The sequence below is a fragment of the Dreissena polymorpha genome, chromosome 1, assembly GCF_020536995.1.
Source record: "Dreissena polymorpha isolate Duluth1 chromosome 1, UMN_Dpol_1.0, whole genome shotgun sequence".
NCBI classification, from domain to species: Eukaryota; Metazoa; Mollusca; class Bivalvia; order Myida; family Dreissenidae; genus Dreissena; species Dreissena polymorpha.
The window spans coordinates 142,182,057-142,199,453 of NC_068355.1; the positions used below are offsets into that span (position 1 = coordinate 142,182,057).

General features: G+C 33.1%; 1 protein-coding gene across 8 annotated transcripts in view; it reads right to left on the minus strand.

The window, feature by feature from the left end:
• Positions 1-17,178, minus strand: part of LOC127853214 (serine/threonine-protein phosphatase 6 regulatory ankyrin repeat subunit B-like) — a 91,697-nt gene extending 74,519 nt beyond the window's left edge. For 3 of the 8 annotated variants that reach the window (XM_052387547.1, XM_052387568.1, XM_052387501.1), the window contains exons 1-2: positions 17,026-17,172; positions 8,814-8,891 (exon numbers count right to left, since the gene is read on the minus strand). The gene's annotated coding sequence lies outside the window, so the exon portion shown is untranslated. Of the gene's footprint in view, positions 1-8,813; positions 8,892-17,025 lie in introns of all 8 variants that reach the window. The other 5 variants (XM_052387538.1, XM_052387528.1, XM_052387510.1 and 2 more) reach the window with 4 other exon arrangements.
• Positions 17,179-17,397: the final 219 nt, after the last annotated feature.

Here is a 17,397-nt window from a genome sequence, read left to right on the forward strand (position 1 = left end):
AAATAAAAGTTATAAAAAAAGTAAAATTATTCTTTTGGTTCCTCTAAATTTGTACAGTGAATTGAATTTTCGAGGTTTTGTTGACCTCATGTCTATTGCAATCGAGTACTCTCGCTTTTCAGATGTTACCTCTCGACTCAAGGTAAACAACGCGCGAAGTGTATGTCATTTGCGGATGTGTATGGATCTATCGGCTTTGTGTGGTTAAACACGCTGTAAATAAACAATTTTGACATGCATTTAACAGGAATGAAATAAAAGGTACATCGTTTATTGCGGCAATGTTTGAATTCATTCAGAAATTATTTTAGTTGTTTCCTTAACCGCTCGACTGAAGGTAATTGGAGGATATTGTTTTTCACAAGTCCCATGCGGCAGCCATTTGTAAACATTTACCTATAGCTAAATGTATCGATGAATTTTATAAGTTGAATGTATCTCCTTCAGCCAATCAAATAGCGCAGTTTATCACTTACAGTCAATGAAGCGAGCAGTTTAGCTGGCAAAGGTTAGATCGTCTGTACACATGCCTGGGGGCTAATCACACAAATTGACAGCTGTTAATGGCCTAATTAGGGGCATATGACAGGAAATACACAAGTGGATTGGAACTGTAAGGGGCTCATTTTTTTTAATCATATCTAGCCAGCCAGCTGGGGGGGCTTTAGCCCCCTAGCCCCCCCACCTAAATACGCCTCTGTGGTTAACAAGCTGATTAGTAAAGATGATTTAGAGAAACATTTTAGGAAGCATTATCATAAGGGTAAGCATGTGATGATCTAAAGGAAGTCAAGATGGCGATTCCAATGCAGAGACAGATACTTTTTGCTGTTTTATACCCTTTATTACTTTTAAAAAAATATTGTTCACTTTCCAGCCATATCAGCAAGAACGTTATTAAAGTTTATTTTGTAATAATATTCACTGTCTATCTTTACTACTAGCAATATAATTTCTCAGCAATCACAAAACTACAGCTCCAAATAATAAATTTTATAGCAAGTTAAGTTGAGATACAAAGCAAATATTAATACGAAATAATCACAAATATCTTTCTTACTGATATGGTTGGAAAGTGAGAGGCATTTACAAATTATTAATAAACCAGCAAATTTGTTGAATTGATATCCCCCGCCAAACTAGATCTTTGTCACAGATGTAAGCATTTTTTCATTATAAAAAGGGCCATAACTCCGTTATTAAAAGATGGTGTACAATCAGTAATCATATTTTCCAGCAACATCAATCGGTCTGGATTTAAATGGGGAAAAAGTGTCCGAAAATTTTTATCAGAAATTATGACAAATTACGTTAAAATATAAACCATTGATTTTGCCATTCATAAAGAGAGTATAATAATGTACAAGTTAAATTGCCTTAAGCATTTTTTTAAACGGAACATACGAGTTTTCTCAACTGGTTTTATCATTAGCTATTTCATTTTTGTTTCGGTAACTGTTTTATCTGACTTTTCATCGTTGTCAATATTATAAATATGTGTAAGTCTATACCCATGTTTTAAATCATTGTCGACTCGAAAATAGCTTACACACATGCATTGAATCTAACAAATGTCTGTGCGTATAGGTTGGCTACTGGCAATAATAAAACCAAATAGTTGAAAAACAATTTGTGTACGCTATAGTTTGTTGTCGAATAAACCACGGCCGATAGTTAAGATGCGTAGGGATTAAATCACGAGTGCAAAGCACGAGTGATTAAAAACCATGCATCTTAACTTCCGGTCGTGGGTTATTCAACAACAAACAATAAAGTACACAAATTATTTCGATTCTAACACAATTTTTACTAAAGATTTATACAATTTATATTATTTTTCTTGTATACTATTTTAAGTGAAGTTCCGCCCATAAAATAACTTTCGGCTGTTCTGTCAATCAAAACCGCAACTTTCATTCATTTATTGCCGGATTATTACTCTGGTGGAAAATGTATCGGCATGTTTTGTTGAGTTACAGAGCGTGCTTTCAGTGTATAAGGTCCGCCCACAATTATTGCAGACTATCCGATTTTCTTCTTTGTTTATATGAAAGTTTACTGATTGAATCATGCATGAAATGCACAATTTCCATGAGGATAACATCAAGGTTTTAATCTCCGAAGTAACTGTCACGATTTTATCGTGGACGAGCACACATTACGGACCGATTAGTGTGCTAGGTATAAGCCAGTGAAATTATATTGATATTGACACTGGGTTATTCACGCTTGACTAATACACAACCGCGCGAATCTTCGTTGTTTGGGGTCATACGTTGATACAAGTCGGCTGACATGCAATAGACTGGTCCTGACGGTTTAGAGACTGCAGTGAATGGTGTATCACACCTAATCGAGATACCTAATCAAATAAGAATGTAATTAGGGTATGCTAGCATGTGCACTGCGTAATTGATTTCATGACAAGGGAATTTTAGCAAACAGAATCGGACCGACTCTTTGGGATTTTAAATCGGTCTTTCATGACACCAATCGGTCTAGGACCGACAAAACCGAAAAAAATATGATCCCTGTGTACAATGCCATTTGGCATGCATCATCGTCTTATCTGTTTATATACTCATACCAAGTTTCAATGAAATCGGCCAAAGCATTTCCAAGATATGGATCCAGACACAAAAGTGCCGGACGGACAGAAGGAAGGACGGACAACGCCAAAAACAATATCCCTCCGCCTTTGGCAGGGGATAATAAAGGGTACAAAACAGCGGAAAATTACCTGTTTCCACACAGACTTTGCCATCTTGATTTGCACCTCATAACCCCATCTGATTATCGGATAGTTTCAAAGATACATTTTTAAATTTCAGTTTGTTTTTTCACCTCATTAAAAAGGGGTTATAATAACATCAATAATCATTAGCCCCACGCAAAGTGATGCCACTGTGCCAAAATTTCCAAATCCTTATTGCTGCCAGGACTTACCGTTAAAATCGGTTTAACACAGCTATGTTATTTATTTTAAAGCGAAAACAGCTGATTCAACAATATATTATTGTATCCCGGAAAAGGCAACTTTTTGGAAAAACCCACTAATCTGCTGGTACAAATAAACATGACCCATCTATAATCCTTTCAAAATCACACACCATATCAACCGTTATAATTTAAAGTAAGCTATCATTGGTTGATTTAATAGACCAGCGTTGTTTGTACCGGGATGATTAGTGGGTTTTTCTAAACTCGTGCTTTTCCGTGATAGATCTATTAAAACATCAACAGTAACCGTAATTACTCTAAGTTTTCCAACACTTAAAAATAATCAAACATTTTCGTGTCTGAAAATATAGATACATAAAAATTCAAAAAGTACAAGTGTCTGAAAATTAAGAGACATGTATGTTATGTTTGTTTGTCAATTATTATAATGAAATAAAACCAATTAATAAATGTGCAATAATTGAATTGTGTTGTACTCTCCTTTCTCTGCTTTAAATAAAATACAACTTCACTTATTTGCACTCTCTTACTTTAAATGTATACAAACATGTTACAAAAAACAACCATACTGCTTCCTGTATACAATATCATTTCAAATGCTGTTGGGTGAAACCATTGTTTATTACAGGTATTCATGGTAATCTATCCAATCAAGCAATTGTTATCGTCCATTGCCCTCAGGGCATTCTATGCAAGGTTTTATGACCGTAATCCAAGTGTAAAACTCCATGATAGAAGGGTCCCACATAAGCAAAAACAGTATAGAAATCTATTAAACTAGCCCTGTGAAATATACTGTCCGAAAAATTGGAGTAATTAAATATGGAAGAAAACCCATACATTCGAAAATATAGTCACGAAAAATAATTATTTTAGCTAAAAAAGGGGGTGTCCAAAAAATTAGTGTGTCCAAAAACAACGTAAATACGGTATTTCAGATAATTTTTATTCATGGAAATTCCACATATTTTTTTACTTTTGTAGCTCTGAAGTAGTGTTTATCTTATTTAGTTGTATCAAAGGTATGAAAACAAATTTTTTCTGACATTTAACAAGAAATATCTTTAAAAAAGATATACGGCGTAAATAGTTTAATGAATGAGATCAAGGATAGCGAATGTCTTTTTCTGTGCAGTTCTTAGCTGCATCACACGCAGTACGGGATGTTACGGGGAGTTTTCGCGGCTTATTTTACATTATAACATATTGCTGGTCATAAACCTATAGATACAAAACAGAAAACCAAAAGAAGAATGGAAGTGAAATTTAAACATATGAGTCAACCGGCAACACGAGAAGTATCCTGTATTTATAGGCGCGTTCTTCGAACAAACCTGTTTTAGTGGTTTGTCGGGCATTGCTATTTGATTCGATTATTAACAGTATCAATTATCATCGTGCTAATGCTTAAAGTGATATTATGGGCATTTTGCACTGTTGAATTGAGCTGAAAAGAATTAACAGATCAAAATAGTTAGTTAAAATGTGGTTACTGATTAATTATCTGCAACTCACCTTGCTACCAGTTGTTTATAAAAAATATATTTTATATTCGATATTCTTACGTGACCCACCCAGTCCTGTAAGCTGAAATGATCCGTAAAACAATTTCGTGTCTTTGTGTCGTATGAACAAATCTGCACTAAAACTAAATTTAGGTTCAACTCGTAAACGCATGATCAGTTGTCAAACGAAAGTACTGTTGATATTCAAATGCATTATTTTTCTCTTTCTGGTATATTGTTTTAGTATGATGATGCTGCATTAATTAATATAAGTGTATATGCAGTAGAAACATCAAAAATAATCAACGGTTGCGATAGACACCTATAAACTGTTGCATGCTCATAATATCACTTTAGTACATTAGGCAATATGGACGAATAATTATTGTTAAATTTATCAACAATAATATTTATCATTGTATTGTTGAAAACACATTAAGAATCTATTATTTACATACCATAATTATATTGCTGAATATCTTCTTTTAACATATTTCTGGTCTAAAGAAAATTCCAGGTCACCTAGTTCACGGATAGCGTCTTTATTATATAACGATTATTTTACTGGCCGCCAACTCCGGTGATGACCTGTATATTATCTCTGAATGTCCGCGAATTGACCGATATACCTCGCGGGTTGAAATGCAATGCTTTAAAGTGAGGCCTCGCTTCCATTGCTCTTTATACTTTTACATGTTAACATGTTGACAGGAATAAGGAAGTAAGTACTAAATATGAGAACATAGCCTTTTAAGTATAAACGCTCTTGCGCTGGTAATACTCTGAAAATAAAAGGTGTACGCACAAACTGTATTGATGTCGAGAATTGAGTGTAAAACTGTTCTATCTATTAAGCCTTTTCATTCGAGATAAAATTGTTTCATACAGTAAAACAGTGTTACAAAGACGCGGATATGTTTCCAATGTTCTGGTGGTATACTCAAATCAGCCAATGGAATAAATGAAGTGTATTCATTCGTACCTAGCCGCGGGAAATTTTATTGGAATTTTATTGGACACTTACAAAGGTCAGGCTAAGGTGAAAAGCTGGCTTATGCAGCTTACGCCGAAAAACAACCATAAAACAGACTTGATCCCAGAGCAAACACTGCAGATCCCAAACCAACAAAATTTAAAACAAAAATCACAACAACAAAAATTCAGAGAGATGATTATTATACCTCAATTTGATTTCATAAACATCTAACAAGTTATATAACTATAAACAAGAAATATCTTTAAAAAAGATATACGGCGTTGATTGTGGTCGATGTTTATGAACGATCAAAAGTTATCTCTATGAGATAAAAAGTAGCGGATGCCTTTTTTCTGCGCAGTTCTTAGCTACATCATAAGCAAATCAATTACGGGGTGTTGCGCCAGATTTCGTGGCTTATTTTGCTTTATGTGATATTATTACTCAGATATCTATATTTACAGAATAGAAAAACACAAGAAACATGAAAATAAACGAGTGCATATAGGTCAGCCGGCAATACTCGAATCTTATTTAATTGCATAATTATAGTATAGTGAATTATTGTGCTCATGCTTAATAAACTGGTCTAAATGGATAAATATTTCTAATTAATTTTATCAAAATTGGTCCTTATCATGCAAATGTTGAAACCATATTAAAAATCGATGATTGACATACCACAATAATATCGCCGAATATCTTTATTTAGTATCTTTCTGATCAAAACAGACTTCAAGTGCACAAAGTTTACGAGACGGCGTTTATATAAAGATTTCTGCAACTGACCGCAAACTGACCTTGATACCTTGCGGATTGGAATGCAATGCATTACAGTCACTACGTTATTGTCAGTAAGACCGGTGTAACACAATGATCACAACCCCTTCTGCGAACTCCGGTGATGAACTGTATATAAACTCTGACTTTCACAAATGGCCGCGAATTGACCCGAAACCTCGCGGGTTGAAATGCAATGCAAGTAAGTACTAAATATGACAACATAGCCTTTAGTATAAACGCTTTTGCGCTGGTAATTCTCTGAAAATAAAAGGTGAACGCACAAACTGTATTTATGTCGAAAATTGATTGTAAAACTGTTCTATCTATTGAGCCTTTTCATTAGAGATAAAATTGTTTCATGCAGTAAAACAGTGTTACAAAGACGCGGATATGTTTCCAATGTTCTGGTGTTATACTCAAATCAGCCAATGGAATAAATGAAGTGTATTCATTCGTACCTAGCCGCGGGATATTTTATTTGAGTATTATTGGACACTTACAAAGGTCAAGTCAGGGTGAAAAGCTGGCTTAATACAGCTTACACCGAAAAAATCAGGTTAATTGTAGTTTTTCCTAAAATGGCCAGGAAATGGCCTGATGGGTCAAAATTTGCTGAAAAAATAAATCCCAATTTCATCCATTGTGTCGATAAACAATTCCATAATTTGTAATTTTATTGATTTTAAAAATCCTAAAATGGCTAGAAAAAAACAACTGAAAAATGGGAAACATGAAAGAAGGTACTATCTCAGGGATTTTGTTATCTTCTTTGTAAACAACTAGAAAACTGCACTTCTCAATCAGGGAAAAATTACACATTTCCCAATTGCCTTCCGAAAAAGTCTAAATGAAGGTTTGCGAACCAATTGTATTGCTATTTTAAACAAGAGCACCACATAGCGGGTGCCACACTCAGCTCTGGGTGCAGTTTTGAATAAATGAAAGCTTTTAAGAAGTTATATTAGAGGTCACAGTGACCTTGACCTTTGGCCTAGTGACCCAAACATGGGTGTTGCGTGTAGACCTCATCACGGTGCAGCTACATATTAAGTTTCAAAGTTGTAGGTAGAAGCACTTTGATTTTAGAGCCAATGTCAAGGTTTTAGCACTAGGCGGACAGCGGACAGCAGAAGCCGGACGACCAGCTGGCTATGACAATATATTGGGTTTTCTCTGAAAACAACCGAGCTAATGAAATGCAGCATTTATTAAATTTCCCTATGCAGCTGTATGGTTGAACTTAAGCAAATAATTATAATATTTTACATATTGACAACACTTATCATCAATTTTAAAGTATTTATTAGCAATATATAAAATACACCAATTTCTCTATTGAAGATTTCACAACGTGAGTTTCCCATTTTCAGCAGTTTTTGTGCTTATTTTTCGGCGTAAGCTGTATTTAGCCAGCTTTTCACCTTACCTGACCTTTGTAAGTGTCCAATAAAATTCAAATAAAATTTCCCGCGGCTAGGTACGAATGAATACACTTCATTTATTCCATTGGCTGATTTGAGAATACCACCAGAACATTGGAAACATATCTGCGTCTTTGTAACACTGTTTTACTGCATGAAACAATTTTATTTCTAATGCAAAGGCTTAATAGAAAGAACAGTTTTACACTCAATTCTCGACATCAATACAGTTTGTGCGTGCACCTTTCATTTTCAGAGAATTACCAGCGCAACGCGTTTATACTTAAAGGCTACGTTCTCATATTTAGTACTTACTTCCATATTCTTGTCAACATGTTAACATGTAAAAGTATAAAGAGCAGTGGAAGCGAGGCCTCACTTTAATACATTGCATTTCAACCCGCGAGGTATCGGGTCAATTTGCGGCCAGTGTGTGAATGTCAGAGTTTATATACAGGTCATCACCGGAGTTCGCGGCCAGTAAAATAATAGTTATATAATAAATACGCTATATGTGAACTAGGTGACCTGGAATTTTCTTTAGACCAGAAATATGTAGATTCTTAATGTGTTTTCAACAATACAATGATAAATATTATTTTTTAATTACCGGTAATTTAACAATAATTATTCCACCATATTGACCAATGTATTAAGCATGAGGGCGATGATTATCGATACTGTTAATAATCGAATCAAATAGCAATGCCCGACAAACCACTAAAACAGGTTTTTCGAAGAACGCGCATATAAATACGGATACTTCTCGTGTGGCCGGTTGACTCGTATGTTTTAATTTCACTTCCATTCTTCTTTTGGTTTTCTGTTTTGTATCTATAGGTTTATGACCAGCAATATGTAATAATGTAAAATAAGCCGCGAAAACTCTGCGTAACATCCCGTACTGCGTGTGATGCAGCTAAGAACTGAAAGACATTCGCTATCCTTGATCTCATTCATTGAACTATCAACGCCGTATATCTTTTTTAAAGATATTTCTTGTTTCCCATAGGGCTGGTCCCAGTACTTTTTGTAATTGGGCAAGAAAAATAGCTGCATCTCAACCAACGAAACAAAGCTCATCTGGCTCTATTCCTCTTGCCAATTTCACAAAGCTAGGGAAAGGCTTTGATCATCACTTTGATGCAAATAAGTTTTAAACCATACCTTATATAGATAATCCTCTAATAGCACATTAAAGTGGCATGTGAACAAACCAAGTAAGCAACACGGCTACAGCGTTCCCTGAAAGCAGTGTTTTGAGGGCTACAGCGTTCCCTGAAAGCAGTGTTTTGAGGGCTACAGCGTTCCCTGAAAGCAGTGTTTTGAATGAGTAATTCTTATACTTGTTGTTGACAGCAAACATGTTTGTCTTGGTCAGATGCCTCAAATGCACCACTAAATTGATCTTTGATCGGTAACCATGGATACGGATGTACTTGGTATCAACAGCGATAACAGCACCATCTGAGGGTTTGTTATGCACTGTTACTTGAAACCAATAACTTCATTGACATAATTATATCAATAATAAGATAAGATAATTTTTTGCTGCTAAAGGTTTTAATAATAAGTAACAAGAGCACCGCCTTGCGGGTGCAGACCGCTCATCTATTTTTCTTTTTAAAGGTGAAGGGACCTATCTCAATTTCAATCACAAAGGAAGGAGGGGTGGAGTGGAGGGGGGTTTATAGTGTGGGGGTGTGGTCATTTATTAAATTTTCTTCCAAAAATGAAAAAAAAAATGCGATTTTTTTTTTTTTTTGGGGGGGGGGGTGGGGGGGGATTCTTGGGTGGGATGGTTGGACAGTATTTCAAAAATAAAATAATCAAAAAAAAAAAAATTGTGTTTTTTAACCATGTTTAAAAAAAATTGGGGGGGATGGGGGGTATAGTGTTAGGGTGTGGTGGTCATTTATTAGATGATCTAAAGGAAAAAAAATTGGGGGGGGGGGGAGATTCGGGTGGGGGGCTTGGGGGATGGTTTGGATGGAGTCTATTGTGGTATGTCAGGTAAGAGTTGTTTTGTCAAAGTATCAATCAAATCTAATCATAAATAAAGAAGTTATGGCAATTTTAACAAAATTTAATTATTTGACCTTGAGAGTCAAGGTCATTCAAATGTCAAGGTAAAATTCAACTTGCCAGGTACAGTACCCTCATGATAGCATGACAGTATTTGAAGTTTGAAAGCAATAGCCTTGATACTTTAGAAGTAAAGTGGATCTAAACACAAAATGTAACCATATATTCAAAGTTGCTAAGTCAAAAGAGGGCCATAATTCCGTAAAAATGACAACCAGAGTTATGCAACTTGTCCTTTACTGTCCCCTTATGATAGTGTTCCAAGTATGAAAGCATTATCTATGATACTTTAGGGGTAAAGTGGACCAAAACACAAAACTTAACCAAATTTTGAAGTATAAAGAAGCCCATAATTCCGTCAAAATTCCTGTCAGGGTTACATAACTTTGCCTGCACAGTCCCCTTACGATAGTTAGTAAGTGTTGCAAGTATGAAAGCAATAGGTTTGATACTTTAGGGAAAAAGTGGACCTAAACACAAAACTTAACCAAATTTTCAATTTTCTAAGTATAAAAAGGGCACATAATTCTTTCAAAATGCCAGTCAGAGTTACATAACTTTGCCTGCACAGTCCCCTTATGATAGTTGGTAAGTGTTGCAAGTATGAAAGCAATAGCTTTGATACTTAAGGAATAAAATGGACCAAAACACAAAACTTAACCAACATTTTCAATTTTCTAAGTATAAAAAGGGCACATAATTCTGTCAAAATGCAAGCCAGAGTTATCTAACTTTGCCTGCCCAGTCCTCCTCATGAGAGTTAGTAATTGTACCAAGTTTGAATGCAATAGCATTGATACTTTATGAGAAAAGTGGACCTAAACGCAAAACTTAACCATACGCCGACGCCGACGCCAAGGTGATGACAATAGCTCATAATCTTTTTTCAAAAAATAGATGAGCTAAAAAGCGGAATACATTACAATTGTTAAATGTTGTTGTAATTTTCTTTTCCATTGAATGAATTTTCATTTTGTTTCCATTTAGCTACAATATTAATAAATTGTAATATACAAATGGAAATAAAACCTGCATTTTGTGCAGATTGAACTGTCTTTGCATAAATATTGAAATCTTTTAACAAGTGATAAGGAGTGATACAGGTAACAATCTAGCATTTTGTGATGAATATATTTATTAATTTAATTTATTGCACTCAAGTATTTTTTAGCCATTGTGATTCCATGTCTCCATGGTGGTGTTACAACGTACAATCTTTACACTAAATTGCCGAGTTTACTTTTGCCGGAACCCGTTAAATTCATTAATTGTGTAGCAGTAAAATTGCACAATATTTTAAAATTAAAAGTTATTAAGCACTGTATTATTATGATTAAATTGACTAACATATATACATACTAGTTCCTGTTAATCAATATCGGACAAACATCTTTTTTTTATATGTTAAATTATTTATTAAAGCAACTGTAACGTATTTTTGCTTTAAAATTTGGCTTAAATGACTGCTCAATATGCCAAGAGATGACATGGAGCTATCATAAAGTCTGCCACATGTGGTCTATGAAGGGACCCAAGTATAGGTCCGTATAGGTTTATGACACCATATTTTCTTTGTATTTGTCTGGGCAGTATCCGATCATAACAAGATAATATGTTTGTGATGAACAAAGGTGCAATTAAATACCAGGTTTAAAATGCTGAAACAAAGTGTTAAAATTGCTGTGAACAATTAACTAAAACAATTAGATTTATCAAGAGAATGGTTTTAATGTGTAACTAGGTAAGTTGTACAGAAATATTAAGATTCAAACCAGTTACTTTATGTTGCAAACAAAAAGCGATCCATCTGTTGTTTGTTTTCATCCTTATTTGTGTTCTTTCATTAAATTTAGCGTATTCTGTATTCTGACAGAATTTCCATCTTTTCGAACTTTGAATCTTAAAATAATCTTGAAGATGTGCTAAGTAGAGATATTTTTGGGGTTACCACACACCGAGCTCGTAAATTGTGTTCCACTCCAGAGCTCGATTTTAGTAAAAAAACAAATAATGGTTTACAGTCAACTCGTACCTAAGTCAACTTGCACGGTAGTCAACTCACACGTTTTTTGTCAACTCGCACGGAAGTCAACTTGTACCTAAGTCAACTCGCACGGTAGTCAAAATATTGATGTATTAATGTGTTCTAAATGAGTTATTTATGCATAAAAACAAATGAGTAATACTTTCAGAGTTTAGTTCAATACTTTTTATTGAAAAATATTCACAAAATAACAACAATTTTTTTTTTTAACAAAATATTGTTTACACCATGGTAACGTTATCGGCACATTAAAACAGACATTTTAAGTACTTTTAAAAATATTTTTTTTAACTATTATTTTAATTTTTATTACATTATTAACACACATTATCAAACTTTATATATGTACACAAGTAGACATACATCTATATACTTTTATTTTAATATTTATTTTAATATTTACACACATTAACAAAGCTTTACAATATGTACACAATGAGACATACATCTATATATTTTTAAATAGATAGAAGTTTACGCACTTGCGTTAAGACCCGGTTTCTCAAAGCAATACTCATTTTGTAAACACATTTTCCATTTGGAAGTTTAAATCATGCTTGTAATTTATGAAGTTATAGAAATATGTAATACATGAACAAATAGTAAACAGAAAATGGAATCAATAAACAAATAAATAATGCATGCACATATTTATTAATAACTATTAATTATTAAGAAGTTAATAATTTGTCATAAAACAATTAATGAAGATCCCATTACGTATGGAAAACTTATTGCGCACACAATTTTAGGAAAAAAACGTCAACCGCACATATATGATTATCATACCTACATGTATTTAAACATGGTTGTACGAAACAATGATTGATTTTACAATAATTCTCAATCATACAATTTTTACAAGAATCCAATGTTTATTTATTTAATACTTTAATAAAATTTATCAACATTTTTAAAATTTGTACATGAGTTACAGGTTCTACATTAATTAATTAAATATTAAATTGTATAGCATGAACAAATTAAAAAAATATTTATTTAAGTATTCCATACATAGCCTTATCTCTAGACAACTCCTATCAATGATAGCCTTATATACCCCTCGATAATCAGTATCCTCATCAGCTCTGAATGACTGACAGATTATCTATTTATTGTAATTTAAGTGGTGAGAAATAGTGTATTTTTACTGATTAGGAGACAGCTGTTTTCAATATCTTTCATAGCTCATTAAAACTAAAAAATATAAGCTTATACAAAATTTATAACAATTTCATGGAAATTAGAATACAAATAATTAAAAAACAAAAAAACATAAACGCGGAAATAGAGCTCTACATAGACTTTCCACTATTATAAATCAACACGCGAACCATTAAACATATTTGAATTAATAATTGCAAATTACATATATTCAGATATTGGTTCAAAATACTTGAATCGAGTGATAGCAGTATCACAAAAACAAACATTCATCTACAATACATATAAACAATGTTTATTAATAACTTCAAGCAAAGCTGTTATCTTGAGATACATGTAAGCTGGTATATTGAGATAAGCTGGTATATTGAGATAACTACTTGACTTTATGACAAATCAGAAATAAGAAATACAACACACCACTAACACAATTTCGATTATCTTCACATTACCGTAAAACGCTGTGTATAACGCGCATTTATGTATAACGCGCATCTACTTTTTGAAGCAAAAAAATCGGGAAAAAAAGTTTTTGAAACAAAAAAAATTAAAGGCAAAATTTCCGTACCGTAGGCTCACTGAAAATCGTTTTATTTATATTGCCGATCTCACGTGTTATTTTATTTTTCAATAATTAATTATCTTAAAGACGATAACGATAAAGATACAACTTGTTTTTGTGTGGTTTTTTCAATTATAATATTATGCTTAAATGTTTCGATTTAAATGAATTATGCATGAAATGCACAATTTCCAAGAGGATACCATCGAGGTTTTCATCATAAGTCTCCGAAGTAACTGTCCACAATTTTATCGTGTAGGAGTAAACATTGCGGACTGATTAGTGTTCCTGGTATAACAAGGACATTGAAATTTTTTATTGGTATTGGCACGGGGTTATTCACACATGACTAATTCACAACCGCGCATTTTATTTACATTTCCCATCTCACGCGTTCTTTTTGAGTGTCTATAATTGACAGGAGACTTTAACGACTCAAACTTCTCAACACCATTACTGACATTACCGGCGTTAAACAAACAATGGAGGTGTGAAGTTGTTTGCCGGTTCGCATGTTTTGATAATAGCCCAGCTACACAAAACTTGACAGGTGAGGCAAATTGCTCGATAATCACAACCCCAATCTTGACAAGACGTATGAAAACGTGTAAACAAACACAACATCAATTTTATTAACACATTTGAAAAGCAAGAAAAATAATAATAAATATATCGGGAAAGACCTTGCCGACATACTATTGTAAATCGACAAGTGCCCCAAAATAAATTGTGTAACCCTAGTACAGTAGGGTATAATATTGTGGGAAAAAACAATAAAGTTTAAATAAAAATGGCTTCCTTGTTTTTCATTTTCTTCTTCAAATTTATTTGATTTCAATGCTCTGTATGTACCTGAAAAAGATAGAAAATATTAATGTTAACTTTATAACGTTTGTCCATCTATATTCAGATCGTAAATATAACACAATTATTAACATAGTTACAGTTAAAACAACGGGGAACAGAATGATGCGAGTTACCGTAACTGGGTAACTGACAGGGAAAAAATGTCTTGGCATGTCTGTAGTTGTGCATAACGCGCATCAAGTTTTTAAAATTAAATTTGGGGGTAAAAATGTGCGCCTTATACACAACGTTTTACGGTAATAAGAAATCTACAGAGGTCGTTATAATAACATAATACCCGAAAATAGAAAATGTAAGTTTTGCAACGGACACGATATAGAAAATGAGTATCACTTTCCACTTGTTTGAAATATTATAGTATACAATGATATAACTGGTACTTGCCAATTTCGCATGTTCAGTGTTGCCATTTTTGGCAACTATCGCATTCAATTGCTAAGCTTGCTGCCTTGGACCCACATTCCTTGAACACAATATACACGAATAATCCATCACACAAAAAAACGCATGAATTCACTATACGTATGTATTCCGTAGCACATATATGTTGATATTGATAACCTATTCTTATTTTAGTCTATTAATATGCATAACTACGAAACTTTGATCTATTATGAAATAACTGCATGCAACAAACATCACCTAATTTTCGTTTTAATTTTCTTTAATTTAACTTACACCTGATTATAAAAGTAAAACATTTTAATTACAAGCTAAATTAACTTTAATTGAATCGTGCGCGGTATACAACACCCTTTACAACATTCTCCGTTTTGTGACAAACATTAAAGTATCACTGATTAATTATCATACCAATTTAGTTTATTTGATTAATGCTTTGCCATTTTAATAATTGTTAGTTGTATATAAAACCTTTCACACCTATTACAAACATTCATTAAACCGGTGAAAAACACCGACCACAAGTGTAAAAGAGCCATTAAATGTGACAACAGTATATTCAGATTATTAAAAAAGGACATAATTATTATTATTTTTACTTATAAACTTCTTATAAACTACTGATCATATTACATCCTTCATCTATTTCTATATATTTTTTCGAGGCGTGCGAGTTGACTTCGAAAAGTGCGAGTTGACCAGATATGCCTTGCCAGTTGACCAAAAAACGTGCGAGTTGACTACCTTGCGAGTTTACTTAGGTACGAGTTGACCAGCACCCACAAATTATAACAACAATATTATCGTTCAAAAAATGAATTTCCACACATGCTTATGTTTTATTCAGACATAATTAGTAAAATTATATTTGATACAGTTCATTGTTATCAATAAAAACGATGATTATGTAAACCTTTCCTATATGCGCTATATGAATTCCTCCTCTTTTTGCCAACCAGTGGGCGGGGTCTAAACTATGCCAGGCTTTTTCCGCCCTATGCCACGGGTCCGAAATTCGGCCCCATTCCCAATGCAAATCTGGTTGTTTTTTTCCCAATTGAAAAAAAAAATTCCCAATAAAAAAAAAAAAAAAAAAAAAAAAAAAAAAAATTGTGTTTTTTTTTTGTTTTTTTTTTACCCTTTTAATATATAAGTTGACCTGATCTGGTGTAGAAAATAGAAAGTATTGCATAATTAAATTATCTGTTGCCTTGAATTTGTTTTAAGAACTGTAAAATATGTTAATGATTATTTAAGACTTTCCTTTTTTTCCTCAAAATCCGGCGCTTCCCGCGATTTTTTTCACCTCAAAAAGGCCAAGCCTTTTTCTCAAATTCAGATGAAAAAACCTGCACTAATCACACATGTTCATAATATTTTGTAAAATTTTAATAATAAGTTATCAAAATAGTAGTTATTCACCAGAACGGCTTCTTTGAAATATAAGAAACACTGTTTTAAATAATTTACATGCGATAATTTTTCCCAATTGAGCCAATTTTGCGATTAATTTTTTTCCCAAAATGGGGGTTTTCACGACGCGAAATTCCCAAAATTCCAGTGTGGCGTTTTCCCAAAATGGAGCGGAAAAAGCCTGTATGCAGGTGCCTGTGACGTTAACGCGTTCACTTGTCTTAACCCGTTGTTTTGTCACCAGTTGATCATTTGCTAACAAAACTTGGGAATTGATAATATAAGTGTTTATTAATATTGTATTTATTACAGTTCAACTTAAGGAGCTTGAAAGAAAAATAAACAAAATGTTAAAAAGCCTTTGTTTTTGGAAACTTTCATTGGAAATTTATGCAGTCATTTGGGAAAAAATATATTCTTTTTTCAATTGGGTCAACATTTGACCCGAAAACAACAACTGAAATTTAGTATTTTTGAAAAATGCAATTAATTGAATTCTTTAATAAAACTGTAATATTTGGTATAGTTTGAAATAATAAATAGGGGAAAGATCAAATTTAAAAATGTCATGCAGCCAAACGATACAACTACTCCATGCAGTCTTTTTAATTTGAATGGTAGTTAAACTTCAATGTTGGTAAAACTAAAACTCATTTTTGCTCAATCATCAATGAAAAGCGTTTCATATTTCAATTTATTACTACTCAGAGAAAATATTATTTATTATTTTCCGAAATTAGTTTGAAAAACTGCGACACTTTATATCACACTATTCACAGGTACTGTGCTTTATATAAAAAGTTGCATGACTTAGACTACTTAATTAAGAAGTTATCATGTACCTGATGCGTTTTATTCTATAAACGTTCATGTTCTTTTGAAGATGTATTAATAGTTTGTAAATGACATTTGCTTACTTCTGCAAAAGCAATGAAATGTCACTGATAGCTTCTGCATTTCCTCGAACGTGACATTTTGTTTGTGTTGAAATAAAATAATTTGTTGTAATATTCACTATAGTCTTTTTTTTAGGTCAGAACATATTTTACTCCTATAAATATGAGGTAAGCGGGGTAGCTTACGTCTAATTATTTGGACTAAGAGCATATTATGCCATAATTACGACTTCATTGTTCTTTGTCGCCTCATGCAGAACTTAAAAGTACCCCGGGTACTCTTATGTTTATTACGAATTACCATGGGTAAAGAAAATA